The sequence below is a fragment of the Chionomys nivalis genome, chromosome 22 (assembly GCF_950005125.1).
Source record: "Chionomys nivalis chromosome 22, mChiNiv1.1, whole genome shotgun sequence".
In the NCBI taxonomy this organism is placed as follows: Eukaryota; Metazoa; Chordata; class Mammalia; order Rodentia; family Cricetidae; genus Chionomys; species Chionomys nivalis.
The window spans coordinates 26,265,082-26,277,553 of NC_080107.1; the positions used below are offsets into that span (position 1 = coordinate 26,265,082).

Genomic DNA, 12,472 nt, shown 5'->3' on the forward strand with positions numbered 1-12,472 from the left:
GTCAGAGATGATGAAAGGGAGGTCACCATAGGAGCACACTTGGTGCCTACACCTCAGTTGCATTCCCTCTCTTCCTCCGCTTCTGACCACCACGATGCGGATTGCTCTAAGCTATCTCGCCTTCCCCCTCCCCATCACTGGACAGACACCTCTGAAAACATGACCCTAGAGGAGCATTTTCTCCCTTTCAATCATTTATGGCAGGTATTTTGACAGAGCAATGCAAAATTCTCCCCACCCCACCCCCAAGCAGCCTCAAGTCTGGGTTTCTATCTTCAGATCACAAGATCAGGCAAACAACAGCCTCACTCTTTGCTTACATAGTTAACATCAGTCATTAAACCAAGTACTTGGGGAACACTTAAAAAAGCCGGGTAAAACAAGGGTTGAAAGTAGGTCCTACAAAATGGCTCGCTGCAGAGGACGTGTGCCAGCTAAGTGCACCTCCACCGTGAGCAATGCCCATCCTACTAGACTAACAGACTTTGAAAGTTGTCCTCTGAGAAGAGCATCGTCAAGAGCTGGGTATTGATGTCACTGTGAAGGAACAAGCAGAGGCTTCCAGGACAAACACCTGAAGATGACACCTTAGTATCCTGAACTGAACTGACTTCACTTGGTCTCCAAAGTTAAGCAGATGCCAACCTAGATTTTACTTCCATGACAGAATCTCCTACATCCCCATGGTGTTCTGGTAACTGACAGTTGCTGCACCCCTTGGTCTTGTCCACTGCAAGCAATCACCATGGAAAGGGAGAATTTAGAGTCTCTACCCTTCATATCAGTGTCCTCTTAGAAAACACCAAGCCATGTTACTATCATGTTCCCTACTGCCCAACTGCATCTCCAGTATCTGCGGAATCATTAGAAACGAAATCCAGTAAAGCTGCTCTCCTCTACGGAAGCAAAGTAAGTTTGCTTCATTGCTGCAGCGAGGACTCCAACCCTCTCCTTGACAATTCTTCCTGAGTGCCAGGTGACAGAGAGCGCAGAACTGAGAACGCTGTTTTATGTGCAGACTCTGTGAAGTTGAGTTTCTCTGAAAGCCCGTGTGCACAACATCTAGCCTGTCGTTCTCACAGGGCAGCACAACAAACCGCATCAACTGGTGGCCCAGAAGCCATAATTACAAGGTGGTCTGAGGTCACCTGCTGATAATTTTATCCAAACACTGAAGAAGGAAAAACCCAAAACACCTTAACTATTTGCAAGAAATTCAGAAGTTATTTGAGTTTCCTTTTTTTTGTTGTTGTTGTTGTTGTGAAAGATGAAAAAAAGACAGGTTTCCACTACAAAGACTATGAATTACACATCCAAGTGTTAAGACCAATATAAAGTAGTATCTGTACGCCTCTAAAATTCTTAGCCAACATACTTAAATTCCCAAAAACGTACTGTCTATTTGGCTCTCAACTCGGTGGTACAGTGACTGCCAAGCATATGTTATGAGGCGCTGAGTTTGGTGCCTACCATCACAAACATAAATAAATAGTACAATAAAATAAAATTTAGGCTGAAAAGTCACTTCCAGTCAAACATATAATACTTCAATTGTCATGTTTTCCATATCCTGTAACAGTGTCTCCAAGGATTACAAAATATGTTTTTATAATAAAGTTTATTTCGAACCACATAAACAAGTAGTTTATTTCATGCCACATGACTAAGGCAATAAATTAATGTTGTGGTCCCTCCCTCCCTCTCTCTTCTTTTTTCCTAAAAGGCTGGGTGGACCCTGGCCTCAAATTCACCAAGTAGCCAATCTCCTCCTAAGTGCTGGGATTCTTCGTGTTCATTTTAAAGAGAAAAGAAATGTAGACTTCCATTCATATTACCAGTTACCAGGCAGGAAGGCAATCAATACTATGTGCTTTGGGACAAAAGGAAGCCTAAGGCTTTGAGTCAGACAATCACTGGAAGTCATGGATGCCAAACAGTACTCCTGACAAAGCATTTTGTCAAAAGACAAGTTCAGAAAGCGTTAATAAGATAGCAGCTCACCTGTTACCCCAACACTGGGGAGGCTTAAGCAAAAGCCTGGGCTGCTGAATTCAAAGCCAGTCTGGAATGGATTCTCTTTCAGGAAAAGGAAGGAAAGAGGGAGGAAGGGAGGGAGGGGGGAGGGAAGGGGAGAGGTAGGGAGGGAGGATTGATATATTCCTTTCTCTTCAGGCTATTTCTCCTCCCTTTCCTTGCTCCTCACTCTAGCCCTATGTGGAAGGCAGCACTGTCCCCCACACTCCCTCTACAAAAGTCGAATGACAAAGGAACACTTTAGAAAAGGAAAGACACAAACTCAATTCTAAGAGCATAACATTTCCAGGGACTCCAGCAATACTTAAACTCAAAGAGCTTAAGCCCCAGGGCGCTGGCACCCGCTCCTTTGATAGCTTCTCCAGGGTTTCAGAAGGAAGCAGCTGCAGACAATGTACAGGGACCTGACTCTGGAAAGAAGCTGTAAGAAACCTGTCTTCTTGGCATTCCCAACTAAGTGAGATTCAGTTGCTCAACTTTGCTGAGATTGGGAGACCTAAGAAAAAAAAAAGATGGGCCCTTCAAAGTCTCAAACAAAAGATAACCCAAGATAAAAGTATCTTTCAGAAAACAAAAAGAGTTGGCACAAAAGTAACTATGCTCCCTAATCAGTTCTTGCCTGGCACACTGCAGGAACAGAGTGTAGGCGAACTGATAACAGTAACCATTTTAAGTATTTTCCCAACCCAGTGAATTACAACAAAGAAGACACATCCACACTTCTTTTTTTTTTTTTTTTTTTTTTTTTTTTTTTTTTTTTTTGGTTTTTCGAGACAGGGTTTCTCTGTGGCTTTGGAGCCTGTCCTGGAACTAGCTCTGTAGACCAGGCTGGTCTCGAACTCACAGAGATCCGCCTGCCTCTGCCTCCCAAGTGCTGGGATTAAACACATCCACACTTCTACACCTCACTCTGCACTCTCTGATAACTCACCTCCTGCTGAATTAATAGCTTCTAAATGTGTTTAAATTTTGGCGGGTTTGACAATTTCACATATGAGCACAATATCTACGTCATTTCCACCCCTTCCTCTGACTTCCAACTCCTTCTCAAACTCATGAGCTCTTGTGTTAGTCTTCCTCTCTCTCGCTCACACAAACCACACACACACACTCAAACACACATGTGCGCATGCATAAATACAACCTGCTAATTACATTTGTGTCGCTCATATGTACGAGTGTTCAGGGCTGACCACTTGGGACAGGATAACCTAACAGGGGAGCTCATCCCTGTAGCAGACCAATGCTCCCTTTCTCAGCAGCCATGAATTGCTTGGAGTTCTGCATCTGGTGGTGGGGCCTTGGGCGATTTCTCCCAAACACGCAGGTATGTCAGCTGGAGTCCCACTGTGCTGATTTTGTAAACCGCATTTTTGAGATTTCATGACTGTAACTTCCCTGTACTATAATATAGACATTATTTCACAGCGGAAGTCCTAGTCCTCTGGCTCTTATAACCTTTCTACCCCGTCTTCCATGACATCACCCAAGTCTTAGATCTGGGGCTTGTACTGTTGGTGCATTGTTGGGATGGGCACAGCACAGTTAGTCATAGTTCTCTACGTTTTGACCAGCTGAGAATCTCTAATATTCTCTGTCTTCTCCAAAAGAAGCTTCTTTGATGAAGGGTAATGGTTGCATTTATTTGTGGCGTTGGGACCATTTGGAGCCCTGGCCTCCAGCTGCTCTTTCCTGCTAGTGATCTTTACTTTCCTTCTGATTTGAGTTACTGAAAGCTGTGTCAAAGTTGTTTACCAGCTCTGCTTCACGAGCACGGGTTGCCTTGCCTTGAGGATCAGAGGATAAGGTTTTCAGCTGTTGGCCCACCTGACTGTTGGGTACATAAGCCTCCGTGGTGCTATTGAATAGAGGGCTTCTTGCCAGTGACTAGAGGTCCGTGTCTCTCTCTGTATGTTTCAACCTCCAGCCCCTTGCCCGAAGCTCGCGCATAGACTGCAGACAGGCGTTGTGTGCTGCATTGTGGTGTAAGAATAAATTTTTATAATACAGCTAGAGATTAGATATTCCGGAAAGAGACAGTAGTAAAGTCTCCTCCAGAGTCCATGACCAACAGCAACGGCTAATTACCTAGGCTTACGGTGACTGGTAGGCCTACGGTCAGACTGCTTTTCTCCCGTTGCTCCCCGTTGGCTTAGAGAAATGCTTGATTTAAAGGGCAAAGAACTTACAATTTAAACATAACATTATTTTTGTAGCATAAAATGATTTCTTGGGGATTAGTTTTGTGTCAAAAACATCTGCATGATTTTTCATCAAAGAAGCACTAAAAAAAAGTCTGAAAAATAATATCTAGATTTGACACAAAATGATGAAAATCCAAGAATTCTGAGTGATATTCCACAGAAGTCAAAGAATCCGCATTAGTTACTTTTTTGAGTTATTCACTGAGCCAAATCGTTATTTTGAAAAATGGCATCAGAAACGAAAAGGTCGGAAAATACACCAGGGAGAATGAAGACCCAGCCGCAAGGACTAGCTGCTAACCGCGATGGTTGGCTTTCGACACAAAATAGGTTCATCTGGGAAACAGGAATCTCAAGCGAGGAACTGCCTCCACCAGACTGCCAACAGGCAAGTCTATGGGAGTATTTCCTTGACTGATGATTGACAAGGGATGGCTAAGCTTACTCATGTGAAGTGTCACCCTTCAGGTGTCAGGAGATGCTGGATTGTATAAGAAGGCAGGCTGAGCAAACCAAGCAGAGCAAGCATACTTCTATGGTCTCTATATGACTTGAGTTCTTGCCCTGGCTTCCCTTCACGATGGACTGTGAGTGAGATCTTTAGGTGAGCCAAATGAACCTTTCCCTAGCTGTTGAGAGCCAGACTGACCCATGGCTTTCTGAAATGCCCTGATGAGGCCAAAGAAACCTAGCTCTGTGTCCTTCCTTGCTCAGGAGCAGACTTGGCCTAGACCAGTCTGATGTTGGACATCAGGCCTTTGAAGAAGCTATGGTTTTGGTTGCTGGGTTTTCTTCCTAAAGAGACTGGAGCCTGGAGCCATCAGTCCCAAAGCCACTGGATGTTCCATCTGCTTTAAGATTCCCTGTGCTCCCTTTGTATAACATTGCTTTATTAGCCTCCTACTGACTTTGTATCACTGTATAATAGTTTCTGCCGACTCTGTCCCATTTCTTTCCTGGAAATAGAGTATAAGATGCTATACTTCTTAGTAAGCTTGGTAGGCATAAGACACAGCTTCTGCAACTCCTTTCAACCCAAGCTTTCTGTCTTTTACTTCTCATCTCCTGACTATCTCCCCTTTAGGACCCCGTCCTAAAAAGCAGCCTGCTCGTCTGGTTCACTATAATTTTGGTCAGAGTGCTTTATCACAGCAAAAGAAAGCAAACAAAGACACCAGTTTAATGTAGAAAGAAATTGGGCAATCATCAATTTGTAACACTCAATGAAATTGGTTGAATCAAAGATTATCAGTTGGGGGGCTGGAGAGATGGCTCAGAGGTTAAGAGCATTGCCTGCTCTTCCAAAGGTCCTGAGTTCAATTCCCAGCAACCACATGGTGGCTCACATTCATCTGTAATGAGGTCTGGTGCCCTCTTCTGGCCTGCAGGCATACACACAGACAGAATATTGTATACATAATAAACAAACAAATTAAATAAATATTTTAAAAAAGATTATCAGTTGGTTTTAAATTAACTGGGTATAAAACTGTTATGTAACTGGTTATATCCAACAGTCAGACAAAGCCACAGACAAAACAACTTGCCAACACAAGGGAAAACACGCTAAGACAATGGAGCGACCAGATCACCACCCGATGGACTGGATAACCAGGACGAATATCACCTCCTGCGATATTCTCAACAAAACGTTCCATCATTCATTGAAGCTAACTGTAGCACAAATAGTAAAAACCCAGAGACAGATGCTGGGGTTCAGGCTGAAGATCAGAAAAGCAAAACAGCCAAGCCACTAGAGGAGTCTCACTCACCTCTACCAAGGCTGGGCGAATGCAAACTGAACCCTGAGCTCTGTTTCTTCCCTTTAGTGCTGGTTTTAAAGGCATGTGACTCCCCAGCACCGGGATTAAAAGTGTGAGCCACCATCACCTGGATCTGTTTCTGCACTGATCCTGTTTAGCCAAGGGTAGCCTTGAATTCCACCTGCCTCTGTCTCCCAAATCCTGAGATTAAAGGTGTGACACCATGCCCAGCCTCTAGTGGCTTTGATTTACCTTCTGAACTTCAGGCAAGCTTTATTTATTAAAACATAAACAAAATATCTCTACAGCTTACTGTAGCCAATAGCAACCGCAGGACCTAAGCTGCTGCAAGGTGAGGAAGCAACCAGGCAAAAGTAAAAAAGAACTCCCAGTGAAAGGGCCTGCCCAGCATCGTCCCTGGAAAATGGGAGGGATAGGAAGTATTAAGGAGTTATTTCTTTTTTTTTTTTTTTTTTTTGGTTTTTCGAGACAGGGTTTCTCTGTAGTTTTGGAGCCTGTCCTGGAACTAGCTCATGTAGACCAGGCTGGTCTCGAACTCACAGAGATCCGCCTGCCTCTGCCTCCCAAGTGCTGGGATTAAAGGCGTGCGCCACCACCGCCTGGCAAGGAGTTATTTCTTTAAATCATGATGGTTGTATTTGAATATAAGAGAAAACTCTTATTTTTAAGGCATATATTACCTTTCAAAAATAAATTAGAAAACAAAACATCAAAGGAAAATAACGCCAGCTAATTCAGCAGTTAAAAAAGGACTGATTAAATAGAGGGGGGACCAAAATAAAAGACAAAATGATAGTAGACAAATTAAAAAGAAACAAATCCCCAAGAAACAATGAGTGAAAAATAAATAGCATTTCGACACACTACAACATTACAAAAAATATAGTAAAATTTAGCATCAAACAATATCACGGTAAAGATGTCGGGGAAGGGGGGCAAAGTACAGAAGGCTGAAGGCAGACAGTTGCTCTCCCAGCAGCTGGGGAAGTGGGGCTAAATGTAGAATCAAAGCCGGCTACTTGGGGATCGTGTAAACACTGCTTAAAGCTGACGTCTGGAAGCAGCTGGAGATGAACCCACTCTTGCCACTGGTCTCAGCCTCCTCCCCTCGATCTCCGCTGCACTTCTGGGTTGAATGACTTCCAGAACAGACCCTGACCATGAGGCAGGTCATAAAGCACCATCCTTGCCCCGACTCACGACTCACATATCACCACTGGTTTTCTGGGGAGTCCCTGGTACCTAGAATCTGACACTCCACAGGAGAAAAAAAAAAAAAAGCTCAACACCCAGCATTTGCTTACTTGCCAAAGCTCCAAGTGGTCCATTAAACATGAACACTGTAACACTAAAACCAGGGCTCTCAGTGAGTGGCTCACTAGGTCCAGGCACCAGGTGCACAAGTGTGGAGACCTGAGTTCAAGCCCCAGAGTCCATGTAATGAGGTAGGAAGAACGCTGATTCCACATAAGTGTCCTCGGACCTCCACGTGTGTCATAGCATGCAAGCTCTCACGTACATTCACAATAATAATGAACGATCTTTTTAAAAAAGAGAGAAAATAAAATGAGCCAGGGGGTGGTTCGTGCCTGTAATCTCAGCTCTTTGGGAGGCTAAAACAGGAGACTGCCACAGGCAACAGAGAGGCCATACTCTACAGTGAGTTCTCGGTTAGCCTGGGGTGCTACAGAAGAGCTTGCAGAATAAAACAAAAAAAGAAGGAAGGGGAGGGGAAAACGGAAGCAAGGGGATGTGAGATGAAGGACAGATGAAGAGAGTAAAAGATGGACCAGAAAAGTTTAAAATATATTTTAAGTTAAACGTGTAAATTCTTCAGATTGTATTCCTGTGACAAATTAGCTTAACTAGCATGTTTGTGAGAAGCTGGGGGCGCTGCACATCCGTATGTGTGCACACGGAGGCCCAGGGACAACCTTGAGTGTCATTTTTCAGGAGCTATCTACAGTGTTTACTGAGATAGTCTCTCTCACTGGCCTGGAGGTGAAAACGTCAGTGAAACTGGCTGGCCATCTGTCTCCCCTTTCCCAGCACTGATACTGATATTCCAAGCATCCACCGCTGGGACTCTTCCTCTCCCCAAGGTTCTAGACTCAGATGCTCATGTTGTGCTTAACTGACTGAGCCACCTCTGCAGCCCAAGTTGGTTAACTTGCTTTTCAAGAGCGCCTTGCTTTTATTTTTTAAAAGTACTATAAGCTTGTTTGCTTATAATAATTGTGGGTTTTGTTTGTTTTTGTTTTGGTAGTGTTAGGAATCAGTCCCAGGACTAGGTACATGCGACTAATAAAATAGACTCTCCGCTCCCCCAGATAACTGTAATAGCGTATGCTAAATAGCCCTATCTGGTGGCATAGGCCTGGCTCATCTTTCACTGAGTGGCAGCAGAGCCTTTCCCTTCCCTGGGTTGGGATTCATGCCAAGCCTTGAGGATTGTTATCTGATCTCCCTGAAGTGCTTAACACAGGAAGCTGAGTTTAAGTAGGTATGATTTCCGTAACCTTTTCATTCATCTTTCTTGTTAATCTTCTCCCATACAGTTCTGTACCAAGGAAGAAGTACTCCCATCTCCGCCACCCCACCCCCACTCCCGCCGCTCCTTCCTCCAGGTACAATGCAAAGCAATACCCAGCTTTAAAAAAAGGCAAATTTGAGTACAAGCCAGGAAAAAATAAATCACAGAAAATAACCAACCATATTCCAAATAGCCCAGAAACCAAGAGGCAAGCGTTCTAGCTCAGCTTAGGCACGGCACATCTGGACCACAACGGACACGGATGGACCCGACACCATCAGCACGAGTCATCTCAAATGGCCTGAATTTTCTAATGGCTGCCATTTCATCATCTGCAGAGGAACAGTTATGAACCAAGTTCCTCCCTCTCACTTGAGAAATCACAGAACAAAACTGTGACTTGCAGGGTTAGAGATAGTAACGTCTATCTATGACAGGGAAGCGCTACACATGGGATCTTAAAAATATGGTTGCCCAAGCAAGACCTGCATGACACCGCCGCCAGCTGACATGCCAAATGGATGGGGAAAACCTCACAGGACCCAACCACTAGAAGAAGAGATACACAGGCAATGAAGGACGACTGAGAGAGGAAGAATTGGTCTTCTCCGGGGGTGAGCACCCTGATAGGTTACCCAATTCCAAACATTAGCAACAGGGGCTAGAGAGATGGCTCAGTGCTTAAGAGCACTGGCTCATCCGTAGACCCTAAGGGGAGAGCAGCAGAGAACACTGGTTAAGACACAAACGCCAGTCTGCACCTTCCCCAAAGCCAGCCTGCCTACACCAGCCTTTTCACCACTGCTTACGGGACTTTTGGCAGGGGCTTCCTCTCTGGGACGGGGCTTTCCCCTTACATTACAGAGAGGCACTATTAAGAGCAACTGCTTCTGCTGGCTTTCAGTAATAGTAACCATTACTCTTAGCCTGGCATCGCAAGACAGCCAAGGCACCTCAGCGTCAGGAAGCTGCTGTAGGAATGGGGCATGCGCAGAAGTGACTGGGGAAAGTGCTAAGCATTCAGCATTCCAGACGCCACCGTGAATAGCAGCCACCTTACTGTGAGAACAGGAAAGCAAGAACTGCGACCTAATACCTGATATGCTCCTCCCGGTCTCAAGATCCCCACCTCCCCCAACATCAGCCCTATGAAGAGACTTTTAAGCCTGAGAGAAAACCATGGCTGTCACAAATCTTCGAGCATGCCCTTTCGAACATATCTGAGGCATGAAAAGCAATCATGAAATAAAGCTATAAAAGAGCCTGCCACCATGGTCCCTGCCATGCTGATAATAGGCTAAACCTCTGAAACCGTAAGCCATCCTCCAGTGCAATGCTTTCCTTTACCAGAGCTGCCTTGGTCATGGTGTCTCTGCACAGCGACAGATCAGCGACTAAAACAACTACATACAGGCACGCATTTGTGAGAAAAGAGGTCACGGGTTTGAAGAGAAAGACGAGGGGCCAGACTGGAGAACTAGAGTGAGGGAAGGGAAGGAGAAATGATGAAATTACATTATAACGTCAAAAAATTAGAGAACCTGGGCTGGAGAGATGGCTCAGCCGTTAAAGGCTAGGCTCACAACCAAAAATATAAAAAATTAGAGAACCTATTTTTTCTCAAAAAAAAAAAAAAAAAAACTATTTTCTACAAAGGAAGAAAGGCCTCGCTCCCTGTAATGTCAGTAATTTAGTCTACCTTTGCTTCTCTGTTCTCTGTCCTCCCCACCTTGGGTCACTGTAATTAAGCTCTAGGCCTTGGCAGCCGAAGCAAGCACTCTGCCACCAAATTATATTCCCAGCCCATTTTTATTAGGTCAGATTTGTAAAAGGGTCCCCAGACAGAGCAGGAAGTTGAGATCCTCCTATTTTATCCTCTGGAGCAGGTGGGATTATAGATGTGAACCACACTCTTCACCAATGTCTCATCTCATAATGCAGCACACTGGAGAACATGTCACTCTCTCTACCTGCCTTTAATCAATTCAGAGATTTATTTATTTTTATGTGTGTGAGTGTCCTGCTTGAATGTCTGCCGAGGCCCCACATGCAGGCAGTGCCAGCAGAAGCCAGAAGAGGGTGATCCCCCAGTACTGAAGTCAGTACAGACGGTTGTGAAAACCCCAGGCTGGTGCTGGAACAGGAACCCGGGTCTTCTAGAAAAACAGCATATGCTCTTTGTGCTCTTGCTGAGCTGCCTCTCTGAGCCCTTGATTTAATTATATCTCAATTATCTTTTTATTTTTATTTATTTATTTATTGGTGGTGGTGGTGGTTTTTCAAGACACAGTTTCTCTATGTAATAGCTCTGGCTGTCCTGGAACTTACTTTGTTGGCCAGGCTGACTTTGAACTCACAGAGGCCTGCCTGCTTCTGCCCCCTGCGTGCTGGGGTTAAGACATGTGCCTTTATATATCTATTTTGGTCATATTCTTCTCCCTCTCAACTCCTCTCAGATCTTCCCCATTTTCCTATCTTAGATCGCTATTCTTGGTTGTCAACTTGGCTACAAGTTTGTGTTTTGAAAATTAACTAAAACACAAAACTGGGGCACTCCTGTGTGGGATGTTTGCTTATCCACTTCGAATCTGAAACTTGAAGGTAGGAAAACACACCTTCAATGCAGATCTTTTGGAGTGGGGAAACCCACCCCTACTCTGGGCCACATCTTCCGCTGAAAGCCTACATGGGAGAAGGAATGAACACTTTTGTTCTTTGCCTGCTTGCTTCACTGTCCTAGCATTCCTTCACTGGTCTTGGAGACTGCTTCTTCAGGGTTCCAGCATACACTGAAGACCAGCTGAGGCGTCCAGCCTCGTGAAGGGAACAACACCTGGATTCTTGGACCTTCCATCCATTGGTAGCCATTGTTGGATTAGCTGGACTAAAGCCTGGAAGTCATTCTAATAAATATATATAGAAAGAGATCCATTCTGTAAGATCTGTCATCACAGAGTGACTCCAAGTCAAAGGATCAAATGATTTTTTCTGACCACCACAGGGACCAGACATGTACATGGAGCATACACATACACACACACACACACACAGAGAGAGAGAGAGAGAGAGAGAGAGAGAGAGAGAGAGAGAGAGAGAGAGAGAGAGAGAGAGAGAGAGAGAGATACAGACATACACATATACACACACATACACAGAGAGATACAGACACACAGACATACACAAAAACACACACAACCTTGTTCTTCAGTTTCCGTCTATTCTCCGTGTTCATACATAATATGGAATAAGCAGGTGATTTTACTATCTGCCCCCTAGTCTACTTTATGTGTTCCTAGGAACCTGAGTAAAGCAACCTACATCAGGTATTTAAAAATGCCTGCAACAAACATCTTAGGGAAACAGAAACCTTTACCTGTGTTGAACAGAAAACTAATTCAGGTCACTGATACATTTTATCCTCACAGCAAAAGACCTATTCCCTATTTATAAGGTAACATTTCTCCTTGATAAAAACCACCACCCTAAACAAAGAAAGTACAGCAATGGTCACCGGCAAATGTATCAACACAAAGAAGTGGGGGGGGGGGGGGCAGGGAGAGAGCACACAAATACACTTTAATTATTAAAAGCAGAACAGGGAAAATAACGATATATTTCTAGGTTTTATGCAAAATAGAGAATAAAAAACCTTTTTCTTTTGAAGTACATAGCTCACACGTTGGCCTTATTAAGGAGAGGGCCCAGATGGACACTGGACACAGAGTAAAATTTGAAGATTAAGTGAAATACAACAAAGACTCTTACATTTAATTTCATACCCCTCTGAAGGATATGAGTTTGTTATAATGAGTTAAATACAAAATAGGAACAACCGGGAACTAGTTAAAGAAAGAAGCACTGTTCTGGGCTACCCCCATTTCCTTAGAAACCTCCTAGATGAACACACGCCAGTCTAC

The 12,472-nt window shown here is 44.2% G+C and overlaps 1 protein-coding gene across 5 annotated transcripts in view; it reads right to left on the reverse strand.

The window, feature by feature from the left end:
• The window catches only part of Fmnl2 (formin like 2), a 257,682-nt gene that overhangs the window by 89,487 nt on the left and 155,723 nt on the right, over positions 1 to 12,472 (reverse strand). The gene's annotated exons all lie outside the window — the stretch shown is intronic.